At 34.0% G+C, this 15,212-nt stretch overlaps 1 protein-coding gene across 2 annotated transcripts in view; it reads right to left on the reverse strand.

The window, feature by feature from the left end:
- The window catches only part of LOC126867008 (leucine-rich repeat-containing protein 15-like), a 206,790-nt gene extending 193,135 nt beyond the window's left edge, over positions 1–13,655 (reverse strand). Inside the window, exon 1 of one of the 2 annotated variants that reach the window (XR_007690135.1) lies at positions 13,516–13,654. The gene's annotated coding sequence lies outside the window, so the exon portion shown is untranslated. Of the gene's footprint in view, positions 1–13,515 lie in introns of both variants that reach the window. The other variant, XM_050621101.1, reaches the window with a different exon arrangement.
- Between the last annotated feature and the right edge of the window lie 1,557 nt (positions 13,656–15,212).

Consider the following 15,212-nt stretch of genomic DNA (forward strand, 5'->3'; position numbering starts at 1 on the left):
TCTGTTACTCTTATTAAACTTTAGGATGAAATAAATTGTAAAGAATTTCGTATGTTAAGATTTAAGAAAGAATTTAATATGGGACGATTCTATATGATTATACGATGCGATTCTATATATACGAGTTTATAAATAAATTGAGAACTGTACTGCATATTGTATTACATGCTTTTTTGCACCACATATTTCTATAATACATATTGCATTGTATTTTGTAGTTACTTCTATTCGTGAATAAAATGTATAATAACACTCTTTCATTGTGAAAATAGTTTTCTTGATTTAGAATTCTATTTTTACCATGAATTGATCTCATTTATGTACGTATACGTCGTTAAGTAGATTATTAGGATAAATAAATTCTAAAAATTCTAGGGAAATATTTTGTAGATATATTTAGCTAGTTATGAGCGAAAGAATATGTAAATTCAATTTTGTCAATGAAGGAAGTAATAATACGACGATAACCAGTATGCTTTTACGTATACGTATGTTTATTCATTGTTCAAAGAACGAATCGCTTAATTTGTCTATAAGGAATATTTTTTTAACCGGTCGCTATTACAACGATAATTGTTAAAACATTCACACGCTGAGTTTATGGTTTTCCAAGCATTATATGTTAAACGAAGTATAATATACTCATCAGTCATAAACGATTTACTGTAAAGCACCTGAATCATAAATTATAAATAAATTTTAAGATAACATTGCAGCTATGCGCATTGTCCGTTAAATTTATTGCACGCATAAATCTACATTTACGCAAAAAATGCTACACTGAAAATTATGATATATACACGATATATATCGTTATATTTGTGATTATATATTATGACTAATGGAATAAATTGCAAATTTTTAAACAACTTTAAAAATTGCAATACTTTTTTAATTTTGTTTCACATCATGTAGTATAATTAGATAAGTATCTCTGAAAGTGGAAGTTTGAATTTTCCTGAAAAATGTAACATTTTTATAATGTTTTAAAATTAAATATTCATCACGCTAAAAAAAGACTAAAAGTGCGAGCACACTAGAAAGTTTATAAATAGATCACTGCATTAATCATGTACCGTATATTTTCAACTCTTAGAACATACATGTACGCGTACATAATACATCAGAAATTTTAACTTTGTTTGTGAAACTATTACTCATCAACTGAAAGTACGAAAAGTACCTCAAGGTACCAGATTTTCATAAATTTGCAAGAGTCCTCGCAAATTTTATATTAGGAAAGTTATTCTAAAAATAAAAATAAAATTTGTACAATTTCTTTTTAAACTTACGGCTCATTGTAAAGTTTGTACACTTGCGATCATTTTAATTGGCGTATATCACGAAATGAGTAAGAGTAATAAAACAGAAGTTGAGCATTACGACAATATTTACTTTACTATAGTCAGCAGTAAACTATTTAATGACTGTTGATGATGCTAGCTATGATGAATGAATTATGATCTAAATAATAAAAAAAATTTTCCTTTTTATGTACATATGAGAACTTTAAGAATTTTGTACAAATGCATTGAACGCTATCATAGCATCAACAATACACAATATATAATGGTAAAATACATTAAACAAATATTAATATGCTTAAATACATTTGCAAAAATATATGAGACATCTGTTATAATTATAATTATTACAGTACTCGTAATAATTATAACAGATGAACTACTTCCGTCTACGTTCTACTCTTTTAGTTGTATTCGTAAGAGTATGGCATTTGCATAAATATTCGCAGTTAATTATTTAATAACTATGAATTTATTTTTAATTGTAAAGTAGTAATTAATTGACAATTATGAATGATCCATTAACAAGCCGTAATACTTATCCAATAAGAAATTAAAATTTAACGTCTCTCTCTCTTTCTCTCTTTCTCCCTCACACGTGAGAATAACGTTTATATAATAACTTATACGAGCGTAATTTCAAATAAAAGGAAAAAGACGAGTGTCTCGCATATTACTTTATAATGTGCACGATCTAATCAACGTAATCGTCTTATTGACCTTCGATTTTCATCGAAACTCGCTGAAAAACCGAGCCGGATCGGGAGCATAGTGTCTTTGACCACCTCTCTGCCTGGCTTTCACGCCGATATCTATTTCTGGAGACGGCAAAAGGTCGATCGTCACATTGCTACGAGCATCGACGCGTCCTAAAACAAAAGTTCGACCGAGGGAAAAAAGGCAAGCTAGCTTCTTGCACAGTTCAACTAACATCATCAGTGGAATTTTATATGTCACGTGTTACAAGTTACCAATATTAATAAATACCCTTTCACGACAACGACAGGTTTAGTAATGAAACGAATGAAATTGCACGAGTAAATTTTGTAAATTATATATTATTTCATTATCCTATTTAACAGAAAATTACAAAATGTTGTAAAAATATAAAAATATCTATAAGCTAAATCTTCCAACTCGACAATTTACCAATATCATTAATTAATAATTTATCGTACAACAGGGTCTTGACTGAAAAATTGAGAAGAAAGAAAAAGACCAGCGTAGAGACAAATGCGGCTAAAATAAAACGGCGCGCGGATGAAATTGGCACGCGGTCAATGCATCGTGTCGTCTATTTACTTATGCTTTGCGTTATGCACTTGTTTTTCCGCTTGCTCGGCTGCTCAAGGGCTAATTAAGTACTGCCTCTGAATGAGTATAGCGGTAATTAAAAGCTTTCTGCGTAATTACTATTACTCCTCTAGGTCAGTAGACACGCTTATCAATTTGTTAGAGAGCGTTAGAAAGCACGTAACGATTCTCCGCAATACGATAAAAACATTTTCAGCAAGAAGAGATATTAACAGGCTATGATTCAGTACGTGTATAGGTACGTGTCTTGTAAAAATAGCCGCAGTCTTTCTCTATGCTGTTATAAGGCTGGTACCGATGAAGTTTTTCTGATATTAGAATTTAGTTTTAAACTTTAGTTTAGTTAAAATTTGGAAATCTAGAGGATCTCAAAATTTAAGGTTCAACTTTGAAACATCTGTTTTTGTAGATTCTGTAAATCTAGTGCATCTTGGCAATGACGAAGTCTTTCCTAAGAATTTTCTGGCGTGAACGAGCCGCTAGAAATCTAGTATTGCAGGTCAGTTACAGGCCTAAATTTATTTGAGGTAGTTGTTATATCGAAAGACTGCGTTCTTTGACCGTTTAAATTTCGATTATCATTCAGGTTTTAATATTTTACAGTTGACACCATATACGAATATTCACAAACAATGTCAATGTTGTCAAACAATGTTAAAAAATCTCCAGAAATCTCCACAATTATTCAAATATTTTCACCAATCTTATCTAAATATTATTTCCACGGTAATTATCTAAATATTTTCACAACCTAAATTTTAACCGATGCATAAACACAAAATTCAGTTTACTCTCGGATAACATAAAAAAATGCTTGTAACCACAAAATTAAGGAACGCTTAGATTTCTCTTAAAATAAATAAAAAGAACGAAGGCATCGACAACGGAACGCTATTTCACGAGATTTTACGATCAGAGAAGCTACACAACGTTATACGAGCTAGGTACGATAAACGAAATCTGGATGCCGTTAAATCCTGAGCCGTTCTTTTCCTATTACTTTTCTGGTGAAGAACTAATCCGTACGAAGGAGAACGACCTCTTCAAGATGACCTTTCCAAATCGTACACAGGAAACCGAGTGAAACTACCACATGGAGAATCGTGGGAGGAGCTTACGCCTCGTGGTGACTTTCAGGAACTAAAATCCACCCAGAGCAGTTGGATCGAACGCAACCCTCTGGTTCAAGGTGACTTTCGCTGACGTAATCACACCCATCGAATGAAACAGAATAACAGAAATAATCGACGGAAAAGCGATGTATACTTGGCGAACTGCATTACGAGAGATAAACAAGAGAATTCGTCTAATTCTCGCATTTACAGAATCGACTATACTAACGTTTGAAAATATTTGATAAAATATTTGAAAATATTTCTAACGATTTCACAATCGATACAAGTTTGAATAGGTAGCCTGTTATAAATTTTAGTAAACGATTCGATGGAAAATTCTTTATTTAGAAACATTTCTAAAAATGTGAATCAAAGTTCAACCAAAGGATTTGATTGTTGCAAATTTTGATAAATTATTCCTTTAATATATTATATGATTACAGGAAAAATCGATTGGGGTTATCATTTATGGTAAGTACAATTTTTATTGAACACAAATCATTCGTTAAATTTTGATTGATACTCACTGCACAAGTCTGTAATTGTACGAATAAGAAAGAGAGTAATACGTAGTTGCTCGTGAAAGACAGGAATGAAAATCCATATCGACCATTCAAAATGATATAACATTCTCATCGGTGCTTCATCATTTGCATCAAGATTAACATATAAAATAATTAACGAGCTTCCATCAATCTCGTACGTATCTCCAAAGTTCGTCAACAGACTGACGACAGATGATGAAAACTTCCAAACATATGACTGCTATTAATCAACTAACTATACATATACGCCTTATGCATTCAGCACAATCCATTCTGATGCTCTCTTATAACTCTCAGCTGAATAAATTCCTGACGGAAATGTCAAAATACTTCCAAACGACAAAACTATCTATTAATGGAGCGAGAATTTATTCAAAGAGATTCCTCAGAAAATTCTCTTTTCTAACTACAATACATTATAGAAATACATACTACAACACATCAACTGAAAATTGTCCTTGATTGTCTGAACTATCGCTATATGCGTAGACGATCATATATGATATATTATTTCATTTGTTTGATTTATTACTATGCATATAAATACATATAATACTATATCATGTCAGACAATTCACTCGATGTGAATGCCATTGGGAATGTTCGGAATCTGGTCCAATCATCTTCGTATGCATTCTCGATCGCTACATTAAAATTCGGGATTCTTATCAAAAAAACGAGGATATAAAGAATTCAAAAAAATATTATGCGGTGCATAATGGAGGGAATATAATTAAACACTGTAATGTAATAAAAGCAAACGAGAAAAAACACATACCGTACACATGTACAGTAGCTCGTGAAAGTATTCGAACACTTATAGAAACCTTTTGAAAATATATCATGTGTATTGTTACGTGTGCGTTATATGTCTTAACTTCCACAAAATATCTTGAAATTTATATATATTTTTAGACTGCTTTCAAATGCCAGTGAAATTTCAAAATGTTTCGTATAATACACATAATATTACGTGTACCTACATCAATTTTCCTAAGTGTCCAAATACTTTCGTTAACGTACGTGTATAACGTATACCGTAACGATTTAATAGAATTCGCTCACGCTCCTCGAGCTTACTAAGAAAAGAACCGCAAAGAATACTGAAAGTTTTCAGTTCTAATCCAGTGACCAAGGACTGTAATTTCTTACTTACTTCAGCTACGCTTTCTCGCGTAGCACTTACGACTTGAAAATCGCCGGCCGTTTTACAAACTTGATGATCCGTAAATACCCCTCTCGCTAACCTGAATCTCCGCGTGACAACTTGGAAGACACCCATTACCAACGAGAAGGAAGAAGGAAGGTCTCCGACGATCTTACGAATAACAGTGGTATGAAATCGATTGCGACGATTCGACGCTTCCCGTCATGCAGTTCTCTCTCCGTCTTTGAAGGTCAAAGCAATCGACAGGACTCGGTCGGCCTGTTTTCTGATTCGCGTGAAGTAAAACCGCGACTGGGAACCTAACAAATTGCGTCCTGCTTCCACAAGGGTCTACCTGACGCGTCCACGTGACGAATCACGATTTAAAGGTCGACGAAAGGCTGACACGATCAATCGAAACTACGTGACGTCGAATCGAGGTCGTCGTTCGCGCCACCTCCGCCAAGCTTAGCCCCGCGAACACGAGCGTGAACTCACGCAGGAGGGGATCAAAGGTCGAAATGGAGCCCAACCTCGGCGACTCGGCCGCTAACATCAAAGACTATGCTCGCTCCTTTTTACCGCGTCGACAACCTAGACGCCTATGAGGGATTCCACCGGCGACCCTTATACACCTGGTCGTAGGTCGTGGCCGGCCAGACTAGCGAGATACGGGCAAATTTTATTCTTGATTGCGATACACCGCGTTGCTGCTATATGTCGGCTAAACTCTTGGCCTTCGGACGGAGACCTGCCAAGAAATTGGATACCTGTTGGCGAAAATAAATTGCAACCGGTCATCCGTATACGTGTCACACCTACTGTGTCATTTGTAGGTACGGCAGCGGATTTTTCTATTTTGCAAATTGACAACGTAAAATTGCAAAAGTGCAAGAGTCATAGGTGTATATTTTATCGGAGGGACGGTAGTGTGATTTAATAAGATTGTTACGCGGAGATAATTGGCTGGTTGAGAAACGCTCCCTCAGATTCCAATTATCGTAACTTTCTACAGATGAGTATTTAATTATCTTTTTTCCAATTACTCGTATTTAATAACTTTGTACTTTAAATTATGGGTAATTTTCGATTAAATTTTTTTTAGCGATCATATAGTGTGCTTCTCAGTACATTGATCGTAATTACACTGCGGAGACTTATGCAAATTTATGCTTCTTTTCGATACAATCAAAGGAATGGAGTCTAACAGGAGATGATATTCATTCGTTAAATATTATATAGACTACTATACTGTGAATATTTTATGTATTTTTATATATTCGTGTTTCCCATGAATGCATAAATATACGCATACTAATTACAATTTTTGTACATTGTGTATATAGTTCCGATGCGACTATGCGATAATCACGCGAAATAATTTAGTTTGTTAATAGTTTCACCCTTAATTTATGCTAAATTATACCGCAATTTGATTATATATTATATATAAAACTATCGTTTGCCCATGATTTCGTTCGCCTGGACTATTTAATATAGAGAACCACTTTTAAACAAATAAATTTTTATAAATAAACTATTTACATATTTTTTATACTGACAGTTAGGTTATTCTCCGTGGCAAAAGATATTAAATTATGAAAAGACTCGATTTTAGAACAAACACGGCGTAAACAATGACCATTGCTTGACCAAACATGGGAGCGTGTTCAACTCAGATACCAAGCTATTTCTCAGCTTTTACGGAACAAATGGAGATGAAACATATCCCAGACACTAAACTATACAATAGAGAAAATGGCATCAAAATTCGTTCAGTAGTTTTTACGCGATGCGAGTACAAACAGACAAAAATTCCAAAAATTAGTTTCTTGGACTCCAGAGCCTATGAGCTGTTCCTAAATAGTCGTTTTATTTTTTTTCTCATTCAACGTACACGTACAACTCTTCTATCGTTTCGTTATATGTACATAGATATTGCAACCAAAGAATCGCTCAAACGAACGATTTCATGTTATTTAATGTAACATTTGCAAATTGGTAACCATTACGATTAAAGACGACAGCATGATGTCGGTACATGTTCTCAAATAGAAATTATCATTATTATTGTTGCTAGCGCTATCGTGTCCCCTATCTGTATTCATTTTTCAATAAATTTGTTGTTGCATTTCGCGCAAAATTGTTCAACTGTCTGATAATTACGTCGATCAATGATAATGAAGTAAACACATTTACAATTGATAAGCATTGCAAGAAAATTTGTTGTTTCAAATCGAGATTACGTAAGAAAGTTTTGTTAGTCACGTGTATGAAGGCAATTAGATTCGCCAGTGAGTCGATAAAAATATATACACAGATAGCAAGACAAAAGACTCCACTTTCTATCAACGAAAATCAATAATGTCCAGAATGTTCCACAGAATATTGTCAATCGAAACGAATAACAGATTTTCCCTTATCACGTTTGAAGCATATTATTAGCAGAATACAATTATTGCGATATTCATTTTAATTCGGTATAGTATATGTATCGATATATGTAAAATAAAATATATTGCAGTATATTTATATCTTTATTATATGTAGGTGAATAACACCGAAGCTGTTAAACCCAATACCAGATAATATACCAGGTAAAATAAAATATATTGCAGTATATTTATACCCTTATTATATGTAGATGAATAACACCGAAGCTGTTAAACCCAATACCAGATAATATACCGTCATAATTTTCCTTCGATCGATACCATAATTGATAAGACCACCATAATAATCTTAAAGCTATACGACACTAATGATGCTATTAATACTATTACTACTGTTGAAACCAATATTACTGATATATGTTTGTAATTTTATGTTCAATCGATGTGAAGATGCGAACGTGCTCGTAAATTTTCTTCCTATTACATTACATTTTTGGATTTAATTAATTACACCGAGCAATTATTATTAATATTCACTGTAGGATTATACACGATGCGCAACTTATTATTAAATTCATTTTAAGTTTAGAAAAATTCTATTTCATAATTTAAATTCTTAAATGAGGAAAGCAAGTGATCGTTTAAATAAGTGTGAAAAGAAACATTTTCACGCTTAATCGGTATTTGAGAAAGTTCGTAACTTCATCAAGTTAACCCTTTTATTATGAGGTTCTCGTTAGAGACTTAATGAATGGTCAGATTATGCACACCGACGTTGAAGTAAATTAGCCGCTCATTCGCGGCTGAACATCAATTACACTTTTTCGAACATTCTGTAAAACACGCGCGAGGAACCTTATACGGGTCTTAACATGAAGCCAGTCTGTTATTCTCTAGAAAACTTCGTTAATTCCTGATTATCGAGAGAGGTTCACGCGAGGTTCACGCGAAGTTCACGTGGGGTTCACGTATTTGTAAGGGAACCTTGGGACTTTAGGATAAACCTGACTAACTGTAAATATTTCTAATAGAGAACAATGACTTTTCCACTGAGAGCATCAAATATTTGTATTTACTGTGCGAAATAAAGAACAAATAAAGGACATTAATGGTATAACAGATATTTTAAAATTACTTAGACTAAGACTAATACGTTTAGTATATATCAATAATTACTCAAAATTATTTTACATATTACACAATCACTTTGTTACGATTATTTAATTAGTTTACTTTCAATCTCTTAAATTTATACAAACCACATAATTCACTGATTTATAATAGAAAATAAGTTTCAGAAAATTCGAAACTGTAAATAATTTTTAACATAAAAATTGCCCTTTATCGTGACTTTATCGAAACTACCTTCTAGCTTCCTATAATACTCGTCACTGTAAATATTACAAACTTGCGTAAAAAATTGTATTTTAAAATCTATCCACGTCCTTTAGAAAAGGAAAACAAGATAATTTCCAAACTAGTAAATCTGCTCAATACATTCCTATCGAAAAGAAATTTCACTAGGACAGAGGACCATTGGCGAAACTGCATATGCATTTGCACACGACACTGAAATTATGTGCACGTGTCATAAATATTTCATATGTAATATACGATACATAACACTAAACTCGATAACTAGAACTATCAACAAATAAAAATCACGCAACTTGCCATGATTTCCACACATCTATTTCAAGCGAATGTGATCGCTCATAAAAAATGACACAAAAACGTGTATTAAGATTAACTAATATAACTTCTAGCGCGTGTAGGATACGATAAGTATTCCACAACAACGTTCTATGATACTGCTGCTATGCATATCAAATAAACGTATCGCGGAATAAACAGAAAACCAAAAAGACAGTATACATATTTCTATCAATAATCGATCTACCAACAGCACGCATGAACATCTGCAACAGGCGGGGCAATCTCGTAAGTTAGGAAAATCCCGATGGTTAATCGGAACAGCCGAGAATAGCGGTAACAATGCTATCTTCTGTTATTTAAACAATCGGAGTGCATGTACATGCGAGAAACTGACACGCAGCAAGTACGTGCCGCACCATCATCAAAGAATAACGAACGAACACGCGTTAGTGGCGAGTTGGTAGAGGGAGGATTCTTGGACTGCGAACGCATTGATTGATTCTCCGCGTTTCCGCTTGGATCGCAAACAAATCGATCGCCGGCTATCTAAAAGTACTTCTCTGAATTTTCATTACGTTAACCCACGTATGTTTGTCGCTGTTAAATTTCTTGAGATTTCGTAGAAAATTTCTCTATCTTTCGCTGTAGAAATTTCATTCGGTTTTTTTTCACTGATCTTTCACTGGGGGATATAACATCGAGAGTTCGTGAAATATCCAATTATTACGAAATATTTTATTCTGAAAATTGAGAAAGTGCGATTGAACGTGTAAATTTGGAAAAATAATGGAAATTGAAATATTTGAAAGCAATATAATATTTTATACGCGGAAGCGAATATTTGAGACAAATACGTGAATTAATATTGAAAATTGAATTAGTCATCGTGAGACAAAGAAAATTAATTAATTAAATTATACGACTAAAAATGAAACAGCGATTGTAATAATCTTAATTAAATTTACGAAAGGAAAATGTACAAATAAATAAATCAAATCTGTCACGAGTAAAGAAACGAAATAAATAACTGGAAACTGTTCTTAATGAAAATCCAGCGAATGCTGCGAAATACAGGCTTCAAATCGATTCAATTACATATATATAAATACATCGATCAATTGAAACGACTGAAAATGTCGAATATTCTAATTCACTTTAATTCGTTGTATTTGTGAATTGACGTCAAGACGATCAATGTTGCATAGATCTTATCGTGGATGATAAGAGGCTCGAATCGTGGCGGAACAAGAACGCTACGTAACATTTCCTGCTATCAGTTGCATTAATTTGTTCGATATCTGAGAAAGCTCCTGTATCGAAACGCAATACGTGCGTTCACACTTGTAAGAGTGCGTAACACGATACGAATCTGCAGCGATCTATTAGATTTCTTTCAATTGCATTGGAAAGTGGATCAGAAGCACAGGCATGCGTGTATCTGTGCCTTAAACCGATTCTCAATTACTCGCATGTAAGAAACGAAATATCCATCTGTGAAAAATATGATATTTACGTTTCATCGAAAAATATCGGGTCATCTTGCAAGGAATGCGGTTTTCTCGAAATTCGAATTTAGAATAATGGAATTTGCTACTACATTAAAGTATTTTAAAAATAAAGGATTACAAGAGATAGAATTACATCGTGAAAATAGAAATTCCTCGTTGCATGAAAACGAACGGTAGCATTGCTTATGGGATGACCTAATATTCGATAAATAATTCAAAACACGAAAATGATCCACAGATCACGTGGTACTACAAAGTTATTCATTTTGTTACTCATCAAACGTAAACGTTTATAATAGTGACAAATATTTGTTTGAGGTTTCAAAGATTTGTTGGTTTCAAAGTTTTTGAAAATTTCTGTTTCTAATTAACATTAACTGACAATTACTTTTACTTTTCGCTCGTATATTAAGGAGAATTTTAATAGGGAGTTTAATAGCGAGTAGTTTTTACGATGGAAAGGACAGCAAATCTGAGCGCAAATGGCGAGCGATTAGACAAGTTATCGAAAGTTGTCTGTCCGACTACCGACTGAAACTCGTCCATTCTTATGCAACTCTTTACAAGAAATATATTGTTAATAATATAATTATGTGGAGAATAATTTGAACTGGAATACAAAGGTGATCAGATAGGGGGAAAGATGTGGGTAATTTACGATATTCGCGATAAACATGAACAATCCGTGATTCATCCCCTTTAAAAGTATATATTTATCCAGTAATTAAATTTTGTTCGATGTTTCCGCACATATGGCATCGATGATATTAAAATTCGAAGGTAATCACCGACGATGAGCCACGAGGATGATTATTGCGTAATATCGAAATAATAATACACGCGAATTTATACATAGATTTGATCACGAGCGTGCTTCTCACAGTACTATTTATAATTGTTCTCCTGTAAAAACACGACGTGACATATATTTAAGACACATGTGGGACGAAGACAAATATTTAAATAGATCGATAATATTTTTAGAATCGTCTATTAGATAGAAGAACGAGATTTGTACTAAGATATAAATTCACGTAGAATTTGTAAAAATATTATTTATTAAATATGTAAAAATATCGCGTAACAATCATGGATGATCAATTTGTATTGTTTGTATATTTGTATTACGAGTCATAGAGACAACATTATAAATAAGATGTTGGATACTTCATTTTTAAATAATCGAAGAATAAATTAGACAATTTTATACGCCCTAACAGTTGCTTCGTATAATGCAAACGAAGGATTGCTTATCTGTTTCAATGTCAATCAACACAGACACTTGACATTCCCCTTGACAAAATTAAACACAATCATCAAAACAAGTATATACATGTATATCTTCGTTACAGTTAGGCTTCCCTTTGAAAACAATCTGACACCTACTTCTATCAAGTACCCTAGCAGTAATCAAAACAGAAACAGTTAACACCATCGGTTAAGAGAAAACAAAATCGTCGATTGTATGTTATCACGGAGATACAAATATAGAGCATACATATTCAATTGTAAGACATAGATGTAAAACAGTCGGACTTTTCGCTTATTTCATATTAACAACTATAACAACGTATAACTTTTAATTTATTCAAAAATATAACTGAAAGTTAAAATGTTGAACAACATTGCAAATATAACTGTTACCAATGTCATAAACATTAACACCTGCTTTGTCACTATCGCCGCTTCATCTCGACGAATTCCTCTCTAACGCAATAAAAAAAATTGATTCACCTAATTAAACTAATATTATACAAAAAAAAACTTTACAAATCGCATGTGCTTAATATTTTTGCACAATAGTTGCGAGCTTGTTACTAAACCAAGTCAAGCTCAACAAGTAAATTTTACAAACTTACGATCCAGTTAATTATCTCGTTTGAAATAGTAAAAATTATACGAATTACTCGTGCGACAAAAGTCTACAAACAATAACACGATATTTGTCAATTTATTAACATTATCGTTTAATAACTTGCTGTACAAAGTTGTCGATTTTCTACAATTTGTATGGTAAAAATCGTATCGCTGTACTTATAAAATACCGCGTAATAAAGCTCCATAACCAACAACGCGTCACTTATCAGTTCGTTAAAATGCTATTCATTTCTTACGTTACTATACAATGTTGAGAATCAGCTACAATTTGTATTCTACAGATTTAGAGAATATCGTGTAACATACGTAGCAACGTATCACTTGTCAGTTCGCTGACATTATCATTCGCTAAATTTCCATACGAGTTTGACGATTTCTTACAATTTCTATTCAACAGCACTGTGCTGCAATAATCGCAAAAAGCTTGTATAACAAAACTCTATAACCAGCAACGTCGTCACTTGTGTCAATTCACTAATGCTCTATCACTTCCTATAAATCGTTTATTAAATCATACAAAAAAAATCCAGATAATTTCCTGAAGCGTTCCCTATGAGGCCCTTTAAACCTATTGCGCAGGTACACGATGTCGCGGAGGGTGAGTGAACAGGAAGAAGCGTGGAAGCGAACGCGTGCTGGTTCGCGCGGCACTCACCGACTTTCCGCCAGGCGATCCTTTCACTGGTGCCCCTTCCAGAGGGCCGTTTAGCGAAATGCACTCGCGAGGACACGGCTGACAGCACCGGTATGCTTCGGCGGAAGTAGCAGCGTTCACGGGGGTGAAAGCACACTGTTTGTCTCGCGTTACGGGAGAACGTGACGGTGGAGAAACGCGGAGAACGGCCGGGATCTGCGTCTTAACGGGAAGCAAGCAGAGCGGACGATCGAACCGCGCGCGTGGCCGTGCGTGCGTCCGGCGTAAAAATGACGAGGACGGGCGTCGCGTAGCACGACCGCCGGCACAAGGGCGTCGAAGGTCGCAGCTGCGCGCCGAGCAGCATGCAGGTGCGTCCCTCTTTCGCGATACGCGGGACCGCGCGCGATTTGGAAACTGCTACGAATCGTTTCTGCGAGATTCGGCCAACGCACGCTTCGCCAAGGGAGGGGAAACGGAAGATGACTCGCGAACGCGGTTTAAGAACGACCCACGAAAGCCACACCAGTGGCCGTACCAGGTTTCTGTCGAAATTGTAAAAGTTCTAATAAAGTTTGAGATAGGGCGACGAAGTTGAAACTAGGATGTTGCGCAATAAGGGAAAATATGGAAGAAGTATCGCGAGACAGTTTTCATTTTGAACCTCTACGGTGAATTTGGTATCTTTTGAACAAATTTTTGAGAAATCTAAATCCAACGAATGTAGGTTTATTTATCAGTGAAAACGATAGAAGGAACAATTACCATATCATCAACAGTATTGTCGCAACGCTAGTGGTACACGAGCGGTCAATTGATGTAATTGACGCGCAGAAAGTAACGTTGAAGTATTTTGTGAGTACGGATGAGGATAGTTATATTCGATATTTAATATATTGGAAAAGTTCAACACGATGTATTCGCGTATTGGAAATAATTTGACAAGTTTGCTACTTAGATGATTTAGGTATGTTAGATTTTCCTAAATTAGTTAAAAATGTGACTTTTTATTATTATTGTATAAGAGCGGATGAGAGTGATGTAAAAACTTTGCTTGGAAAAATGTTAAATGGTGTGGATGTACTGAATCTTACTGAATTACAGGGATGAAACATAATATCATATCGTTATTATATTCGATTACGTTAAAATACTTCGTGTATAGGGGTGAGTAGATGGGGTGAAGAAGAACGATGTACGAATTAATTTGAGAAAATGTATTCGGATATGTGGAATAATTTAAAAGATAATAGATAATCGATTAACTGAAATAAAGATAAAATGTTACATCTGAATGGGTTACTTAGATATGTGATTTTTCATTATTATTACATTTATAAATTTAAAAGGTTTATAAATGTCAAATACAGAGAATGTTGAGCTATTTAATTAGAAGGATTCTATTAATGATCTTATCAAATATCTCTATTACAGATCTTATTTTTACCGAATATTATTATGACACGAAAAATGTAACATCTTACGAAATAAAAAGCAAGAATTTCTGAACCCATTTTTTATGAGTTTAAGAATAATATAAGTGTAGTAACATCCATAAATGTTAAGTATGTAATAACAATTTCATAATTAAGAAATACTCATACGCATTGAATACCGTAAAATTGACTTTGTAACTAGCACAAGCAATTACATCAACTGCACAACAAAGATCGATTTTTGCTTCTGCAATAAATGGCTCAGTTTTAATTGTATGTTCA

Source organism: Bombus huntii, chromosome 1, assembly GCF_024542735.1.
Source record: "Bombus huntii isolate Logan2020A chromosome 1, iyBomHunt1.1, whole genome shotgun sequence".
NCBI classification, from domain to species: Eukaryota; Metazoa; Arthropoda; class Insecta; order Hymenoptera; family Apidae; genus Bombus; species Bombus huntii.